General features: G+C 34.2%; 1 protein-coding gene across 3 annotated transcripts in view; it reads left to right on the forward strand.

Moving 5' to 3' along the window:
* Positions 1 to 20,282, forward strand: part of Map2k4 (mitogen-activated protein kinase kinase 4) — a 108,966-nt gene that overhangs the window by 24,416 nt on the left and 64,268 nt on the right. Inside the window, exon 1 of one of the 3 annotated variants that reach the window (XM_015504499.2) lies at positions 8,853 to 9,065. The exons of the other annotated variants lie outside the window; for them this stretch is intronic. The gene's annotated coding sequence lies outside the window, so the exon portion shown is untranslated. Of the gene's footprint in view, positions 1 to 8,852; positions 9,066 to 20,282 lie in introns of those variants that run through there. 3 annotated transcript variants of the gene reach the window in all.

A 20,282-nucleotide genomic window follows, 5' to 3' on the forward strand; every position in this document is an offset into this window, starting at 1 on the left:
TGACTGCTGTTTTCTTTGTGGTTGATTGTGGGATTTTGTCTTTTTTCCTAGTGTCTGAAATCTCACTACATCTGCTCCCCTACCCCCCTTTCTATTCTCCTCCTTTTCTTCTTTCCTCCACCTTATCCTTACTGGACTTTTTCAGTGTAGAAGCAACAGTCTTTCATACTAGGAAAAGCAGTTTATTTTATGAGCCTTCCTGATGGACCTTCACTTCAGGATTTGGACCTCTTAGTTTTAATTCCTGGGTTTTTTTTTTTTTTTTTTTTTTTTTAAAACCTTGTTTCCCCTTTGACTTTATGTGTTCTCTCTCTCTTTTTGTTCTTTTCTTTGGCGGTTTCTTGGGGTGTGTGTGTGTGTGTGTGTGTGTGTGTGTTTTCTCTCTTCCTCCCCCCTTCTCACACACACACACACATACATGTACACACACACACACACACAGACAATAAGACAACAAGAATTTGATTAGAAACTTTGAAATTTCACTGGTGGGACTTACAGTGAAGTGAAAGAAAAGCACTTGCTTTTTTCCTTTGGAGGATTCCCAAGTGTTAGCATCTGGAGGTCTTTTCCTTTTTTCTCTTGGGCTAGTGTACTCTTTTTTTCTTGTCTCTGTTTAAGGATACATAAGAGTTGGATAGGGTGTAGACTATGTTGCTAAACCTAGTTGTATATATCCAGCTGCTAAAATTCTGGGACTCATACTAAGCAAAGAAGGTGAGGTATATCTCCTTTGCTTTTATACAATCCACCTTACTGTATTTCTTCTCTGTGCCTGTTAGTCATCTTTTCATTGCTGTGACCAAAATATCTGAGAAGAACAATTTAGAGGAAGAAAAGTATATTGTAGTTCACAGTTTCAGAGGTTCAGTCCATGGTAGGCTGACTTTGTTGCTCCAGAACTGAGATAAGGCAAAGCCTCATGGAGGAGGAAAAATGCTTAGCTCATGACACCCAACAAGCAGAGAGAGAGAGAGCGCGAGCGCGTACGCTCCTGGAGCCAGGGACAAAAATATATCTCCATGTGCACACCTTCCAATCATACCCAGTCATAACTACACCTGCCTGTAGTTACTACCTCGTAGTCCATACAAATTATTAATCCATCATGAATTAATGCATTGATGAGTTTATAGTTCTTATCATATATAAATCATTTCACCTCTGAACATTCCTCCATGCACTGACACATAAGCTTTTTGGGGGAGATCTCATAATCAAATCATAACACTCTGGTATCTTTTCAGTATAGTTTCTCCAGAATTAATAGCCTTGTGTCACCTACTTAGGCAAAAGAGGGACCATCCCCTGGTTGAGGCCATCTAAGGATCTAATTGCTTCTTACATAGAATTTTAATAATGTCATTAAAATGAGCCCTTAACCCTAATCTTCATTCATGCACTTTTGTGGGTTTTATAGTTTACTTTTGCTCTTCCAAAAATTTATTGCTATTTCATCTTTAGTGTTGCCTCTTCTCCTTTTCTCTTTTATACTGTAAGTTTAAATCCTGTGAAAAATGTTTCAGAAGCAAGGGAAGACTAAAGGCATATTTATCTGGAAATCTCTCTATTAAATGGGCCTTTAAAATTAAGCTTATTGACTAAAGGAATTATACCCTTTTATAACTGATCTCACACACACACACACATATTTGTTTTGTTTTGGTTCTGAGGATTGAACCAAAAAACAAACAAACAAACAAACAAAAAAACCAGGGCTTTATGCTTGCTAAGTCAAGTATTCTGTCACTGAGTTGCATGCCCAAATTTAAATATTTCTTAATTTAGGAATTGTGTTTTTAATGGAATAGACATGAATGAAACCCAGTTGAGGAAATGATTATGGTTTGAATGAATCAGGAAAAGAATGTGATGTTGTTGCTAAATATTGAAATGTCTAGGCAATGTACAACATAGAATCATTAGAAGAGTAATAAATAACTTTAAAGAAAAGAATGAATTAAATACTTAAGTAGGTAGAAGATAAAGGTTAAGAACAGAAATCAATGAAATAGAGAATGGATGAAGAGTAAAGAATATGCACCATTTCAAAAGTTGTTTCTTGGAAAGATCAGTAAAAGTGACGTACCTTTAACAAGACATAGCAAAGAAAAGAGGAAATCTAAGTTATCATTGTCAGGAATGAAGGAGGGCATATCATCACAGATCCCCTGAACACAAGAGCATATTATGGAAATCAAATTATAACTTTATGTCAATAAATTAACCAACCTTTATTAGTCAGAGTTATTGACATAATTAAACCGAACACAAGAAAAATGAAAAATCCAAATCTTTTCATCTATAAAACAAAATTGAATTTATAGTTAAAATCATTCCCACAAAGGAAATGTGGGGGGCTATGTGGCTTTCCTGGTAAATTTTATCAAATATTAAAAGAAGAAATAAATGGCTTAGGTGTAGCTCACTGGGTAAAGTTTAGCTTATTGGGTAAACTGTGCTTGCCAGGTATGTGTGAAAGCCTGGTTTCCATCCCTATCACTGAAAAAAAGAAAAAAAATGTCAAATCTATAAAACTTTTCAGAAATTGTGATAGGGAACATTTCTCAACATGTTTTTATAAAATTAACATAATCCTAATATAAAAACAAGACAAGGACATTATATAAAAAAGAAAATTATAGACCACTATGCTTAATGAACATCTATTTGAAAATCCTCAGCAATGTATAGAAAGGATAGCATATCACAACCAAATGAAATTCATTTTAATTAGGCATTTGAAAATGATCAGTATAATCCATTGATACACTTCTTAATATAGTAAGAGAGAAAAGGCTTCTAAACATTTTAGTAGACATGGAAGAAGTATTGGACAACATTCAATATTCACCAATAAAAATTTCTGACTAAATTAGGAATAGAAGGAAATATTTCTCAGTCTGTTAGTGGGCATCTACAACAAAAACCTACAGTTAATATCATACTAGTCATGAAAGATTCTTTGGCTTATTCCTGATTGATAACCAGGCAAGAAAGTTTATACTCACCAGTTTTTTCTCATTTTACTTAAAGTCCTAGCCAGTAATAAAACAAGAAAAAGAATTAGAAGACCTAAAGATTGTAATGAAAGATCAAGCCAGTATGTTTTTGAACAGATGATATGATTGTACATGTAATAAATCCTAGTCTACCAGAATTACTAGACTTATTCAGTGGCCTTAGCAAAATCACAGGATATCTGAAGATCATACCAAATCAAATTTGTATTTTAAATGTTTATTTTTTAGTTGTATTTGGGCAAATACCTTTATTTTATTTATTTCTTTTTATGTGGTGCTGAGGATTGAACCCAGGGCCTTGCATGTACCAGGCAAGTGCTCTATCACTAAGCCACAACCCCAGCCCCCAAATCAATTTTTAAAAAAAGGTTTATTAGTTAAAAAAAAAAAAAACATGGAAAATAAAGTTTCAGAATGATTGTAGTATCTTGAAAAAGCTTAAAGTAGTTAGGGATACATTTAAAGAAAAGTACCTTAAGATTTTTCTTTCTGTGAGGTAAAGACTTGAAAACATGGATCACTATTCTACACTCTGAGGCTGGAAGTATAGCTTAGTGGTAGAGTACTTGTCTAACATGTGGATAGCCCTGGGTTTGATTCCTAGCACCACTGAAAAAAACAACAACAAAGAAGGTGCCATTTTCATGTATTGGAAGTTAATATCAGTAGTATGTCTGTTCTTAACACTTCAACTTCTTGATTCAATGAAATCTTAGCAAACTTTTAAAAATATATGTAATTTGATATTTTGATTCTGTAATTCACATGAAAAATTAAAGGACATAGAATAGTCAAAATTTTTTTAGCCTGCTGAGGCAAGAGGACCACAAGGTTGAGGAAAGCCTTAGCAAGTTAGCAAGACTCTCTGAAAATAAAAAAGGCCTGGGAATGTAGCTCAGTGGTAAGCACCCTTACATTGAATCCTCAATATCACAAACACACAAAATAATTGTAAAAGAATAAGTTGATTTCAGTGTTTACTATAAGGCTGCAATAATTAAAGCTTTGTGGAAGGATAAGAAATAGAGAAATAGATCAGTGAAATAGAATAGAAAGTCTAGTGGACACACACATACATATATATAGTTACTTCACAGGATTTTTACCAAAATAAAATTTTAATGCTCATCAAACATTTCTAAGAAACATATATACGCAAGTCATATAATCAAGAGAAAATATTGAGTGCATATACTTGACAAAGGACTTTTGTGTATGTAATGAACTACTACAACTTCCAAGTTTCAAAACTGGGTTAAAGATTTGAATAGACATTTCACAAAGAAGGTGTAGGAATGGATAATAAATACATGGAAAACATGGCTTAACAATGTTAGCAAATTAAAATAAGGTAGTACTACTGTATTTCCCCCCAATGGCTAAAAGTTAAGACTGTATATAAATACAATAGAAAGTCTATCCTAACCTACCTCTTGATCTAGCAATTCTACTTTTTATTTACAAAGGTTGAAATGTCTTCTAAAAAACTCCTATACAAATGTTCATAAAAACTTTATTCATAATAGACCCCAAACTAGAAAGAACCCAAATGTTCAGAATGGATAAACAACTGTGGCATATAATTCAGTAAATAACTCTTCACCAATAAAATGGACAGTATAACAATATTCACAACCATATCGGTGCCCATCCAAAAATGTTGAGAAGCATTAGCAATACACAAAAGGGAACACACTGTTTGATTCTATGTATGTGAAATTTCGGAACAGGCAAAACTGATCTGTTGTGATTAAGATCAGAATAGTACTTGCCTTCGGGAGATTGACAAGAATGGCACAAGTGAACTTTCTGGGGGTGGTAGAGTGTTATATCTTACAAGTTTATAAGGCTGTATTCCTTTGTCAGAACTCAGTCATTGGACTGTATGCTTATAATTTTGGATTTCACTATATGTAAGTAATACTTCAATTAAAAAAAAGCCAGAATGATAACAAAGTTATATGAATAGGTTGTAATTGTGGTTTTCTGTCCTTGTTCTCAAAGGACCTGTGTGTTTTAGCACTCTAGATACTTGATGATAAATATGTTAACACAGAGTTGTATTGAATTCAGCTCTTATGCCTATAGAATAGTATTGTGACAAATTTTGTTTCTATTTTTTCCCCTTGTCATGGTATTAGAAACATAAAATCTTGGGGCTGGAGTGGTAGCTCAGAGGTAGAGTGCTTGCCTGGCACATGTGAGGCCCTGGGTTCAATTCTCAGCACCACATACAAATAAATTAAAAATAAAGGTCCAGCAATGACTAAAAAAAAATTAAAAAAACCCATAAAATCTTTAAGAAGTATTTTGAATGTACTTTGAAGATTAACCTAGAGTAATTTGCTGTATTACAGCAAGTATAGACCACCTCTAAGCAGTTGGATTTCCCTAGATGACTTGTGGGAGCATATTCATTTTATTGTGCTTTAGAAAGAATATTTATGAGCTGGGTGTGGTGGCTGACTCTTGTAGTCTCAGCTACTTGGGAGGTAAAGTAAGAGGAGCCCTAGAATTTCAGTCCCACTCACCTGAGCATCATAGCAAGACCCCATCTCAAAAAAAAAGGAAAAAAATCTAGTGTTTCTCTCCTTTTTTAATAAAGAAAAGTATAATGAAGGAACCCAGTATGGCCCATAATCTTACTATCTATAGCGATAGTTTATGCTATGTTTAAAAAATGAATGACATATGCTTCTGGTAAGAGTATGCAGTTGGTTCAGAAAATTGTCAGATAAAAGGTAAGCTTCATGCCCTTGATATTTCTCTCCAAAGATAAACCTGTTAATTATAATATGTTTTTGTGTACCTAAAACTTATTAGGTACCAGAATGTATAAAACTTATTAAAATATACAATAAAAGTATCCAATTACATATTTTTAAAAGTTTGCTAAGATTTCACTTAATCAGTAAGTAAAAGTGATAAGTTTTTAAGCTTATTTAAAAATCTTCACAAAAAGCTTTATTCAATACTGCTTTGTAACTTGATTTTTTTCTTAGTACATCGCAAAGATGTTTTTAAATTAGTATTTACCTTCTTAACGTTATACAGCATTTATTAAATTGTGTAGGTGTATTATGTGTTAAGCTAATTCCTTAAAAGTAACTATATTTTTTTATTTTGAATTAAAAATGTTTTTACTCTTTAAGAAAAGTTTTGCGCTGGTGTAGTGTGTGTGTGTGTTTAATTAAAACATATTTTGTCCTTTATAGATTGGTAGTTTTTGGCTCTTCTATCTTAGGAGAAACTTAAAGTATTTGTATCTTGTCAGTCTTGGCATTATGGACATTTGAAGCTGGAAGAGTGTTGTGGTGGCCCTTTATGTGCATTGTAGGAAATGTAGCACCATCCCTGGACTCTACCCACTAGATGTCAGTAGCACCTGCCTCCCTGAGTTGTAACAAAATATCTTCAGACATTGCCAAATGACCTCTGGGGTACAAAATTATCCCTCATCAAGGATCACTGATGTAGAGAACCTTGTGGCTTTACACAGATGGTTCTTATTACCTCTTTCCTGACAGAAGAGCTACCATGGTCAGATATAAATTTTTCCTTATCTTGGAGCTTGAGTGGATGCAAAAAAGGAGAGTCTGGGGAATGGATATTGAGATAAAGAGTCTAGGAGAACATTTGAGAATTGGGAGCAACTGATAGCATCAGAAACCAACGCAGCCCAGCATATGTTTTGTCATAAATTTGTTGAATGCCCACCATCTGCGAGTTATTGTGGTGTTGGCTTGGGTATTTCTTGTTGAAAATGAGATGTTATTGCTACTAAATGAAGCTTAAGGTTTAGAGGTAGATGCAAACATCAAGATTATGTATAACTGGGCATGGTGGTGTGTGCCCAGAGTTACAGCTAGTCAGGAGACTAAGGCAGAACAATCACAAGTTTGAGGCCAGCCTTGGCAACTTAATGAGACCTTGTCTTAATAAAAAGGGGTCAGGGTGTAGCTCAGTGATAGAGTTCCCCTGGACTCAGTTCTAAGTACCAACCCTCCCCCCAACAAACAAAGACTAAAAGGAGGGCCAGCCTGATTTTTTTGAGTAGAGACACAGTAAAGGCCTCTAAATCTGAGTGAGTTTTCATTGAAGGAAGTGTTCCAAATGGAGGCAATAGAAGTATTTTAAATTGTCAGCATGGGAAAAATTAGGCTTTTCATAGAATGAAAAGAATGCCAATTTAGAAAATGATTGAATAAGGAAGGAAAAGTATGTATGATTAAAGATGAAGAGGTAGTCAGTGGAGAGATGGGCCTCATAATGTAGTGCTTTGTTAAAAAAAAATTTGGATGAAATCCAAAGTGCAGAGGGAACCTATAGACAGGTTATAAACTGGTGAGTGGTACCATTTGATACACATTCCAAGGTGATTGTTTTGGCTGCTGTATTGAAATCATTAGAAAGATTCATTAGGGGACCCTAATAAGGCTCTGGTCTTATGATTGAAATTTGATGGGTGATGATGAAATTAGATTGATGATAATGGAGATAGAAATGGGAAAACTCCAAAGAGTACGATTAACAAACATCAATAATAATTTGAATGTGGGTGGTGAAAAGGGGAAGGTGTTTATAGTGTCTGACAGAATGTTAGATTTAATGAATGGATTTATTTGTCATACTACTAAGGAACATTTGTGGATGAAGGGATATAAATAAAAGAACAAGAGTTCAATTTTAGATAAGTATGAGATTCCTATGAAATATACTATTAGAGATATGAAGAAAAAATACATGTGTGTGTGTCTATGTATGTATGTATGTATATATATATATGTGTGTGTGTGTGTGTGTATCAAAGCTACACCAAAGTATGCAATATCAAGATATATATATATATATATTCAGTATATCAATATTGCATACTTTGGTTATCAAATTAAGTCCGGTGCCAGAGGAAGGATTATAAGTTGGAGATACAAAGTTAAAGAGTTGTCAGCATATAGATTATAAGGCTGCCTGGGAACAGAGTAAATATGTATTTTGATGAGATAATTGGATACAGGACTGAGCACCAAGAAAATGTAACATTTAAAGGTTGAAGGGACAGGGAAAAAGAAAGATGCTTGAGAGGAAACAAATCAATTGTGTTTGGTTTTATGGAAATCCAGCACTGTTTTCTAAGAGCAGGTGGAAAGAGATTATGGTCAGCTATGTCTAATGTTCTGAGAGTACTAGTAAGGCTACTTTGTCAATAGAAAATTCTGAGATACACTTTTTAAAAAAAAATTAATTTAGGACTGGATTAGTTAGGTCTCACTAGCCATGTTGAAATTGAATGCAACATTAATGTTTTTGCAGTGCTGGGAATCAAACCCAGGGTCTTGTGCATGTTAGACAAGCACTCTACCACTGAGGTGCAACCCCAGTCCCCTGAGATATACTTTTAACTACTCTGATTTCTTATATACGTGGAGAATGGGGAAGGGATTTTTAACCACCATTGGAGTCTGGGGCCCAAATAAGGAAATGATGCTAAGAAAATATATAGCCTGTTGGTTTATGGCAGCTTTCCTAACATTTTCTATATGAAGCATAGTCCGTAAAAACTATTATAATGGTAAGCTCTGAGTATAGCTGACATAGGATTAGCTCCTACGGAATATGTAATCTATGGCAGTAAGGTACAACCATGAATGTTCTCCTTGTCCTCTTTAATATTACTCTTGACTATAAAAATACATATTTTTTCTTCTTAAATCAGTATTGCTTTAAAATACTGCAGGCCTAATTTGTCTAATACATTCTGAATATATTAGAATGTGAAAATTTCTCTTTGAAGTGTTTGAGCAATTCTTTTGGACATTTTTCTTTTTTCAGTTTTTCCTTTTGCCTCATTTTAGATTTAGGCAAAGATACTCATTTTGCTAGTAGTGCCAGGAAGCAGGCAGTTTCCATGGTAACTGACAGACTGAGTTTACTGTGGAAATTTCCGGAATTAACAGAGCTGCATTGCAGAAGGATGCAAAAAGCAGTATTCATCCAGAGATCTTAACGTGTGGACACAGAAGAGCAGTTGCAGTGGTATGCAGGGTATGTGTTATGTTTATTTTCCTACATAAGGAAGATTAACAGTTTTATATATGCTGAAGACAGAGTAAAACGGTTTGAGTAAATGCTGGCTTGATTAAATTAAGGTTGCTTAAGGAAAAAGAAGGAAGAAATGCTTTGGGAAGGAAAATGTGCTTGATAGCATTGGGAGGAAATCAACATAAGTCGGATAGAAGAAAATGATAATGAAACAAGAAGAGAAAGCACACTTCAGATTCATTGGATAATAAAGGTTCTTATGGATGGTGGCTCTGGGCATAAGAATACATATATCAAAGGAAAGATAGTTGGTATTGGTATGTTTGAGAAATCACATTCTCACGTCCAGAATGAAGAGGTCAGTCGAGGTAATTAGCTGTTAACTGCTGAGGAATATGTAGATATGTGAGATGGCCAAGGTGTTAAAGAAGACTACTGCCTTCTTATTGTACTTACCTTAGTGATGGAAGAGTCTGGGGAGGGCTACCAGAACCCTGATCCTACTCTTTGTTGACTTGGTGGGGGGGATTAAAGAAAAAGTCTGAAATGTATTTTGAGATTAAATTTTGGAAATAAAAACTGTAGGATTTGAGTAGGTAGGGTTTCTCTTTCTCTGAAAGAGAAAAAGTATATAGAAAATAAATATAGGTTTTAGACTATTTAATCGATTGGTATGATCTAGATGTGTAGCTAAAATTTAAGTATGAGTTATATCATGTCAGGAAACTACAGCTTATGTGCTAAATCTGGCCTGCTTATTTTTGTAAGTAAAGTTTTACAGGAATATAGCCACACCCATCTGGTTGCATATTTTCAACAGAGACTGTATTGTCTATAAAGCCTAAGATATTTACCATCTGGTTCTTTTTTTTTTTTTTTTTTGGTACTGGGGATTGAACTCACGGGCACTTGATCACTGAGCCACTTCCCCAGCCCTATTTTATATTTTATTTAGAGACAGGGTCTCACTGAGTTGCTTATTAGTGCCTTACTTTTGCTGAGGCTGGCTTTGAACTCTTGATCCTACTGTCTCAGCCTCCCGAGCTGCTGGGATTACAGATGTGTGACACTGTGCCCATTTACCATCTGGTTCTTCATAGAAGAAGTTTGGGACTTATGATGATGTATTGATTTCCTAAGGTTGGTCTAACAAATTGCTGGTTTCTTAACCCAACAGAAGTTTAATTCTCTCATAGTTCTAGAAACCAGAAATCCAAAATTAAGGTATTGGCAGACTCTAGAGGAGGATCCTCCTCCCCTCTTCTTCCTTCTTTTGGTAGTTCTGAGTGTCCCTTGGCTTGTGGCAGCATAATTGCAATCCTGCCTTTAACTTCACTTGATTATCTTCCTTATGTCTGTGTTTCTCTTACCTTTTCTTTTTCAGTCTTTTTTTTTTTTTTATAAGGATAATCCTTATTGTAGTTAGGTTCCACCCTCATTCAGGATGATCTTTTTTCAAGATCTTTAACATTTGTGAAGATAAGGTTATATTCCAAGATTCTGAATGGATATGTATGTGTGTGGGGTGGGGTGGGGGAAGTGCATTACAGTTCCCCAATGCTATTGAAGAACTGGGTTTTGATTTTTTAAACTATATTCTATGTTAAGGATAGCCAGTTTCTGGCAAGTTTCCTTTGGAATCCTATGAAGAATGTACTCTGCAGGAGATGTGTTGAACTTCCAGAGAAGATATTAAATTCACTTTTCAAGGACAGGACAATATAGGCATAGTTAAAACTATAGAACACAGCCTGTATCATACAAATATAAGCAATAGAATAGAGATGGTAAGAGAAAAGCTAGTAAACTGTTTACAGGGAAATGATGAAGACTAGCACATCCAACTTCATATTGTTCTCTGATCTCTTCATGTCTTCCCAACTCTCACCCCTAAAAAAAAAAAACAATGAATTTGGAATTTTAATGAAAAATGCTTGGCACCAAAATAAGAATCAGTTTTGAGGGATGAGACTTATGGTTATAGCACTGGGAAAAAATAGGATTCAAAAGAACTACACAATAAGTAAGTGGTAGAATGGCAGTACAGAATGTACATACCAGTGTATAGAGGAGTGAGCCTATGAATTGGTTCCTATTGGCCTTTGTATTATTGTGGCAGTATAAAAACTATTAATTTAGGCAGGAAAGAAGGCCTGTTTCTACCTCTTTCCTCTTATTATATGGGCACATTTGTAAGGCATAGTTATGATAATAGATATATCTAGGCTGGCATTCCTTGGAAATCTTATCTAGCATATTTGGGCATATTTTGAAATGTTTAAATAGTTATACATGGATATGATAAAGAATCAAATAATAAGCAAGGGATTCCAGTGGTGCCAGCAGAGAAAACCTTCCTCATTCTGTAATTTGCTAGTCTATATCTTCACCTGTATGCTTAAAACGAAACCTCTGACATCAAAACTTTATGGAGATATCCATAGAATTAAGCAAAAATGATTAGAAGTAATTATCAAAATTAGGGATTGCTAAGGATAAGCAGTACCAAACTAGCCTAACATTTTTTTTTTTTTGAAAATGTTACTGGGTTTGTAGATGAGGAATTTGCCATGGGCTGGGTATGTTTTGCCTTCAACATACGTGAGTACAGGGGGGCAACGTGAAGCCCAATCCAAGGTTTTCGGGGAGAGTTTCCTAGAAAGACAAGACTAATAAAGTATGCTTCCTTTCCAATTGAATTTTATTAGTCTGTGACATGTATATCCTCAACACCAGATTGAGACAGTAGGAAGTCATTGGATTGAGTTTTCTTCTTTAACAAAACATTTGTACATGGTCTTGAACATTATGATTAAGCCTAAATATCTTCATAGAAAAATTCAGATTCCCTTGAATCCAACTATAGTCATACTTTAACTTTTTTCTGTTAGAATCATGAGTATGTGATAAAAAATATTGTAAGGAAATAATATTAAAACATCATTTGTGATTAAGTTAAGCTGGTTGGTCATAGTTCATATATGCAAGCTAAAATTCAAGCAGTATAAGGTGCTCAGAAATATCCTAAATTTCTTTTGAGTGTGGTGGTGGAAACCTGTAATCCCAGCTAATCAGAAGACTGAGATAGGAGGATTTCAAGTTTAAGACTAGCCTGGGCAACTTAGTGAGATCCTATCTCAAAATAAAAATAAGTAAATAAAGAGCTGGTGATGTAGCTCAGTGGTAGAGCACTGTTGGTGTCAATCCTCAACACCAAACAACCAAACAAAACAAGCAAAAAGTAAAAAAGCAAAACAAAACAAAAAAATAAAATAAAACATCCCATTTCAAGGTTTGTGTCTGATGTAAAATAATGTGTTTGTGAATAAAATTTATTTCTATAAAGTCTTTTTTCTGGATATTACTTGTATATAAGTAGATTTGAGAATGGTTACAATGTTAAAAAGACATTCACATTATAAAATCAGCTACAAATTATTAAGGAAAAGTAAGTCTCAAGCAAACTAAAAGTGTTTAGTATATGCAATTTCAGGTTTGCGATACAAAATGATGTATGAACAGCAGTGTCTGCTAAAATATTTGTTAAGAAACAAAAGTGAAATACAAAACACTGAAAATTAAGACAACTTAGTGAAAAACTTTCTATAGGATCTCTACTAATAATAACATACCCAGAATCAAGAAAAATTTTATCTAGGGTTTCTCTTACATCAGAGACTGCCTGAGAAACTTGGTCTCCTCTGAGCCACTAGTCTGAAAAGACTGTTTGCTTTCATGTCCTCCACCTCAATAATTAGTCATTTGTGAGTAAAGTGTTATAGGTAGAAGTAGAGAATGATAGTAGTATCACTATAGACTGAGAATTGTATTTTTTGGTTTTTAATTTTGAGACGGGGTCTTAATGTGTTGCCCAGGTTGGTCACAAGCTCTTAGGCTGTAGTGATTGTGATTCTCCTTCCTCATTCTCCTGAGTAGCTGGAACTACAGGTGTGTGCCACTGGCCATGGCTTGAGGGTTGTATTTTCGTTTCTGCAACTGTCAGTTCAGTGTTATAGTGTTAAGAGAACAAGGAAACTGGGGGTTGAAGAATTTGCCACTGAAGCAATGAGGACTCTAAGTGATACTATACTGAGACTTAAATATCTTAAATCCACCATATATAAGTAATAGACTAATCTCTTTCACAGAAGTAGAGTGGGGGCTGAGGATCTCTCTTTTTGTCTCTCTCAATTTTATTGAGGTATAGTTTATTGATCTATAATAAACTGCACATATTTAAAGAGTGTACTTTGCTAAGTTTTGACATACACACATCTTTGAAACTCTCACCGTGTAGTTAAGTCACATGATATTCTTTATTTCTAAAATTTCCTCCCACTTTTAGAGTTTTTATGTCTATATATTTGATTTGGTTCTTTCTTTTTTCGCTTGTATTCCTATTTAACATTCTATTCATCCTTTAATTTCTTGAACATGTGGAATGCAGTTGTATTTTCCTTATCTATTCATTCTTTGTAATTTTGGGGTCAGTTTCAGTTGATTAATTATTTTTCTCTTTATTATTGGTTATAATTTCCTGCTTCTTTACATTGGATTGCATGCCAGACATTATTGGTACAGGGTGTTTTTGTATTTTTACAGATATTTATGAGATGTGTTCTTTGATTAAGTTACTTGGAAATAGTTTTATCCTTTCTGGTATTGTTTTTTAACTCTTGTGGATGAGACTAGTCTAGAACTGATTTTTATCCCACTAATTAAGGCAAAATCCTAGCGGGTAGGAACAGGAATTTTCGTACATGTGTCTGGGTGTTATTCCTTCTAATCTTTTTGATGGTTTCTAGCTTGTATAGGTTCCTCACAAACATGCACTGATCTAGGAAGAATTCTGCCTTTCTGTGTGGCTTTCCCTTAACCAGTGTACTAACTCTAGTTACCTTGATCTGCCCAGACTCCCAGATTCATGTACTCAGTACAAGATACTGCCAAGATCTTCCTGAATCTCCCTTCCCTGTGTCATAGTCCGAATTCTCTAGGCAGTAAGTTGGAGACAGTTATAGAGCTCACTTAGTATATTTCCAGTCTCTTAGGTCCTACCATTCTTTATTTTTTTGTTTGGTGGTACTGAGGATTGAACCCAGGGACACTCTACCATTGAGCTACATCCCCAACCCTTTTTATTTTTATTTTATTTTGAAACAGGATCTCTCTAAATTGCAGAGGCTAGCCTGGAACTTGGGATCCTCCTGCCTCAGTCTCCTGAGTAGCTGGGATTATAGGCCTGCACCACTGTGCCTGGGCCCACTACTCTTTATGGCCTGATGACTAAGATTGTCTCATGTGCTTTGTTAGTTTTTCCAGTTATTTCATTTGTGAGGGTAAGTCTGGCTCTAGATTCTCTGTAGGGACCACGCAGAGGTGCCACTATGACACTGATATGGGAGTAAGAATTGAGGAAGTAGTGAACAATATCTTGATGACTTTGAGGAACAGTATCTTTAAGATATTTTGCAGGATTCAATATATATATATATTTTAATAATGGCTTTGCATTCTTAATAGTGTGGAAAAAGTTACTGAATTTATAAAAAGAGATTGGAAAATCTTGAGGTGGGAACAGATTTGGATAAATAGGCAATGTGATTATTGAAAAAAGGTAACAAACGAGGAAAAAATTTTGCAAGGAACCTGATATGCAGTGGTAGAATGAAACCTGTATTACATGCAGTCATGAATACAAATGAAACTGCATGCTTGCCAGGCAAGACAGGCCAATAAACTGTTCTGTGAATATTAAAAAAAAAATGATACTGCATGATACCGAAACAGAAGAATGTTAAGGGAATGATTAATTCAAAGGCATACAAATTAGTGAATATTTTACATATGTAAATTTATAAATACATTGAAAAGGTAAACCACTAACTGGAAAAATATTTGCAATGCAAGACAACAGTTGGTAGTGTTATAAAGAACTTGTAAGCAAAAGCAGCAAAAACAAAGTAAATATCAGGACCAGGAGGGCTGAAGTGTGCTATCTCAGGCAGTTAATAGAAAACACTTGTTTACCAAATAGGATAATTGTGTGTAGCTCTGAGAATAATAAATCAAAATGCAATTGAAAAGAGCCATCTAATTCAAATCACGTTTCAAACTGGATTGAGGAACAAGGGTGTTATTGAGAAGGCACAGTGGGCACTCTGGCTTCTGGTGCTTTAAAACCAGTATAAATGAGCTGTGCAGCCATTACAGCAATGATATTAGTTTATCTAATTAATAGTCATTAGTTTATCTAATGACTGTTTTGTTAAAATGTTTTAAGCAGGATCTGTTAAGCAGTAGGTGTTATTTGCCATTTTCTATACACCTAGTTTAGAAAAATACAAAAGAATTTTTTACTTTTGTTTTTCCTTTTTCCTTTTTATTTAACTGCTACCTATGTAGCTTTAGGAGAATTTCAGGTTCACATATTTCAAAGGAGATACAACTGCATTTAGTAGATGGTACGGGTGCAACAGGGTATAGCTAGAGTTGGACCCAAGTAATCTCCTTATATATATGTCACTTTATTTTTTTTTAAACAAGTTCACCCACCTATTTACTAAGCCCCACCCAGGTAGCTTTTTTAGATACAGTGGGTAGATATACAGCTTTTTTCAGTGCTCAAGTCTAATTAATGTTCCTTAACATTATATTACAGTTGTTGTTTTTTTAAAAAAATCTGTAGGAGTTCAGAAATTTATAGATTTGTCTGGATCAATCAAAGGGTGACAGCTAACATAGTCACAGTATTGAATAGTCAGTAGACAAATTGTTCATTTCTATTCAAAAGATAAATAATCAGAAAGGACTTCAGTACAAACAGTAGGCTCAAAGATGATGATCTCAGATTTTCTCCTAACAAGATATATCTCTGATTTCAAAATATAATATCTATGCATTATTTTGTACTTTAATAAAACACTTAAGTATGCTACCCTATAATCTTACCTGTTTAACAAAAGTTAATTTACAAACACACACATTTCACTTCTATTGAATGCCCATAGCATCTGTGTCAGTTGTTTTTCTCTGAATGTGTTTTCTCTAGAATATGAAACTGCCACGTTTCTGGATACCAAGAATTATTTATTAGATATGGAATTTACTAAGGCTCTTAAAAAAAAATCTGGGCAGTGTTAAGTATTTTACTGAAAGAAGAGCTTCCTTTTTCACTAGTCTGTGCATTTGAAGAGGTTTAGTATCATTGGTCACCAGCCACTAAATTCAAATCTTATTTCCCAGTCATTGTGATGCCCAAACTGCTTCCCCAGTTGTTGGGAGTGTGGGGCACTACCTCCTTCTTTGAGAACTACTGATAAATAAAATAACTTCAGGGGCCATATTAATTAAAAGTGAGTTTATTTGCATATAAACATGAAAAGGACAAAACAAAATTAAAAAAAAAAAACCCAAATGAATAATGGCTTAACTAGATAGTTTATTTCCTCTTTCCAGAAATAAGTCTGGAGATAGGCAGGCTAGGGTTGTGTACTGGCTTCATTGTCATCAGACAACAATGTAGTTTTGGACATTGAGGGTGGCTGGAGCTCTAGTTGTTACTGACATTCCAGGCAACAAGGAGGAAGATGGGGAAAGAGAAAAGGGACCTTATTTGTAGCTGAGTCAGCTCCATATATATATATATATATATATATATATATAGTCACAGTTATGGAAGCTGGAAGTCCAAGATCAAGATTTTAGCAAAGTAGGTTTCTTGCTTATAGGTGACCACCATCTCATGAAGTACTCATATGACCTCTTTGTGCATGTGGGAGGAAAGCAGGCTCACTGGTGTCTACTTTTATGAGGGCACTAATTCTGTTGGATTATGGATCATTAATCTTAGTTACTTCTGTTTGGACCCTGTCTTCATTACAGCCACATGAGGGGTTAGAGCTTCAGCAAGTGAATTTTGTAAGGGAACACAATTCAGTCCATAGCAGTTGAGAAGTATAATCTTTTAGCTGAGTGCATTACTGCCCCCAAATAAAAGAGGTTCTCATTGAGAATAAAGAGGAGGATGGATATTGGTTGGCAACTGGTGGTTATTGCCACAGGTGCTCAACGGAGTTTCCCAGATTGAGAGAGGAGATTGGAATCCTATGGAGTATTCACTGAAGTCAGCTAAGGATGATCTGTATAAATCATGGCATAGAAAGTTAAGAAATGAAAGATAAGAGATACTTAGGAATTATTTTTTGATAAAATAGTCCTTTTCTCAAGAAAAATACTATCCCAAAGAGAAAGTCAGGAATTTTTTTCCTCTTTAAAAATACATCTATAGTGTTAGGAGGGCAGTTCAATGATAGAGCACTTGACTAGTGTAATTTAGACCCTGAGTTGATTCCAAGTACTGGGGAGGTGGAGAATGTAATTGTAAAACAACATAAACTTTACATCTTTACTGATTTTTACTTTTCACCAGTTGTCTCAATGGAGGTGTTATTCATATTCTTTCTTTTCTAATCCAGTAGTGTAGTTTTGGACAGAAATTGATTGATGGTTAGGTTCAGGTCAGGCTTTCAGATTAGGTAGTCCAGAGCTTTATCTGCTTGTAGTCCTTCTTTGGAAACAATCAAGATTGTGCTGTTGAAGCCATAGCTATGCAAGTTTGACAGGAAAACTTGACAGCCCAGTATGAATAAAGACTGAATGAATATGTTGTAGTGTCATAACCATACCTCGCTGCCCTGCTTTTGTGGTTTTCTTAACTCTTTTCCTATTTAAATGAAAAACATGGAACTCTGGGTAGTAATTATGTTTTCCTGTTCACCTGTTTTATTGTCAGCTTTATTGAATTAGAATTTATTTGCCATATAATTCACACATTCACTGTGTCCATGTAGTGTATCCAACACCTCATTCAATTTTTGGACATTTTCATTAGCCCAAGAAGATACCTGGTATGTTTTTTAATTGTCAACCTGTTCACTTTCAAAAATAAAATAAAATAAGGACTTTATCCAGGAACTGTATAGCAGACTAAAAGTAAGCTAAACTATTATCAGGGATACTCCATGATTCTAAATTTTGATCTTAAAATGATAGAATATTATGACTGCAGTCTTCTGTATAGTAGACAGTGTGTGTGTATATATATATATATATATATGTACATATATGTGTATATATGTATATATATATACAAATATATATATGTATATATATACAAATATATATATGTATATATGTATATATATATACAAAATAGTATACAGTATATATACTATACAAAATACATAAATACTATACAAGAATACTATTTAGTAATGAAATATACTAAATATACTATTTAGTAATGGAATATTTCAGTTCTCAAGAATTTTAGCAAGAAGGATTATATAACTAATATAATGATGTTTGTGATGTCCTATCACCTTTACCATATTCTGTTGGTTAGAAGTAACAGGTCTCATCCACACTCAAAGAGAAGAATTATACAAAAATGTGAAACCAGGAAGGTGGGAATGTTGGAAACACCTAAAGCCTGTCTGCCATAGCTATTGCACTAGTCAGTACTTACAAAATGTTGCTTCCAATTCACGAGTAATTTCAATTAACTTTTTTCAGTTACTATCAGCAATAGGCTGGTGTTGCATGTTTCACCAACAATTAAAGTGAGCCATGGAGATGATTTTTACTTGCCAGAGATTGTACTACAATAATTATTATATGTGGAACTCTTTTCTGTTAGAATATTTCCTGGCTGGTTGTCTACTTTATAAAAAAAATTACTGAGAAAATTCCTCTATCCTTGTCTAGATCGAATTCGCATCTTAAAAGGTCAGTACTGGCCTCAATCTTGACCTGTATGGTCACTTACGCCACTAATCACTGGGCTTCTTTTAACTCTGGGTGCTAGAGTATCCAATAACGTGAATGAGTTTTTTGGACTGGAAAGTACTCCTGTGAACAGAAGCTTGTATTATGACTAATACTGTGATTTAAGAACCTGTTATTTGGAACTCTGCTTCACTAAGTTATTTAGATGGTATGTGCTAATTTTTCAACTATAATCTTGAATCTTGGTCATTATTAATATTAGTATGTATGACTATTCAGGAGGAGAGATTTTAACATTAAAAAATTTGGGGAACATTAAAAGTGGCTACGGAAAACAATACTGATTGGAGAAAACTTTCTAAAATTTGGGGGGGAACCCTCAAGCATATAATCTTGTCTTTGTTTTGTATAATAATTAGAGTTCAAAAGATTCTTGATCATTTAGTATGAAATTGAAAAGTATGGTTTATATTTAATGGACTCCTTGAAGTTGCTAGGTTGGTATAGTTACATGCACACGTGCACACATGTGAATCGGAGAGGGAGAGAGACAAATTGACTTTACATTTTTCATTGGATTTATTTTTTTACAAAGTGTGGTTAGAAGTCAATCTTTTGATCTCCAGGTTGAGATTTTGGAGGTGATACTTTATTTAATGCAACTGTAATGAATGAGCTCTTTTTTCCACGAGTAACACATTTTTCAGCCCATTGTTCTACCTGTTGAACAAAGACTGAAAAGTTTAATTTTGATTAGCACATGACAGATTTTCTCTTAGAGCCATCTTTCTGTTTATTTCCTCTACCTCAACATGGTGTTAAGAAAAATAGGGCAATATATTAAGGCATTACTTCCCAAACATTGTCAGAATCACTGAGGGATATTTAAAAATGTTTGACTCCTATCTTTCGATATTCTGATTTGATTACCATAGGATGATACCTGGGCTTTGGAATAAAAAAAAAAAAAAAAATCTCTCCAGGTGATTCTAAGATATAGCCAATTTTGGGTACAGTTTTATTAAACAAAAATTGAGGTTCTGTAATATGTAACTTTGAATAAGATAGAGTAAGCACTTTTGGAAATGAAGTTTACAGCTCCTGGGATGCTTACTTGATAATGTAGTTTTGCAAAGTGTGAAAAAATCTAATATTTGGAAATGAAAACCAATAGCATTAGTTTGATCAGTAAATGGAAATTTGATTTTATAAATGTTATTGATGCTATATGTATAACCTGCTTAAATTTTCTTAATTTGTTGTATTTAAAAAACAAAAACAAAACAAAAAAAAACACACCAAGATGACACAGAAAACCTCCAAAAACCTGGAGGTCAGACTGTTGAAGTAACTTACAAGAAAAACAGATACCCCCTCATATTAATCAGTGCTAGCTAAAAAAAAAAAAAAAAAAAAAAAAAAAAAAAAAAA

This window comes from Marmota marmota, unplaced genomic scaffold, assembly GCF_001458135.2.
Source record: "Marmota marmota marmota unplaced genomic scaffold, marMar, whole genome shotgun sequence".
Lineage (NCBI taxonomy): Eukaryota > Metazoa > Chordata > Mammalia > Rodentia > Sciuridae > Marmota > Marmota marmota.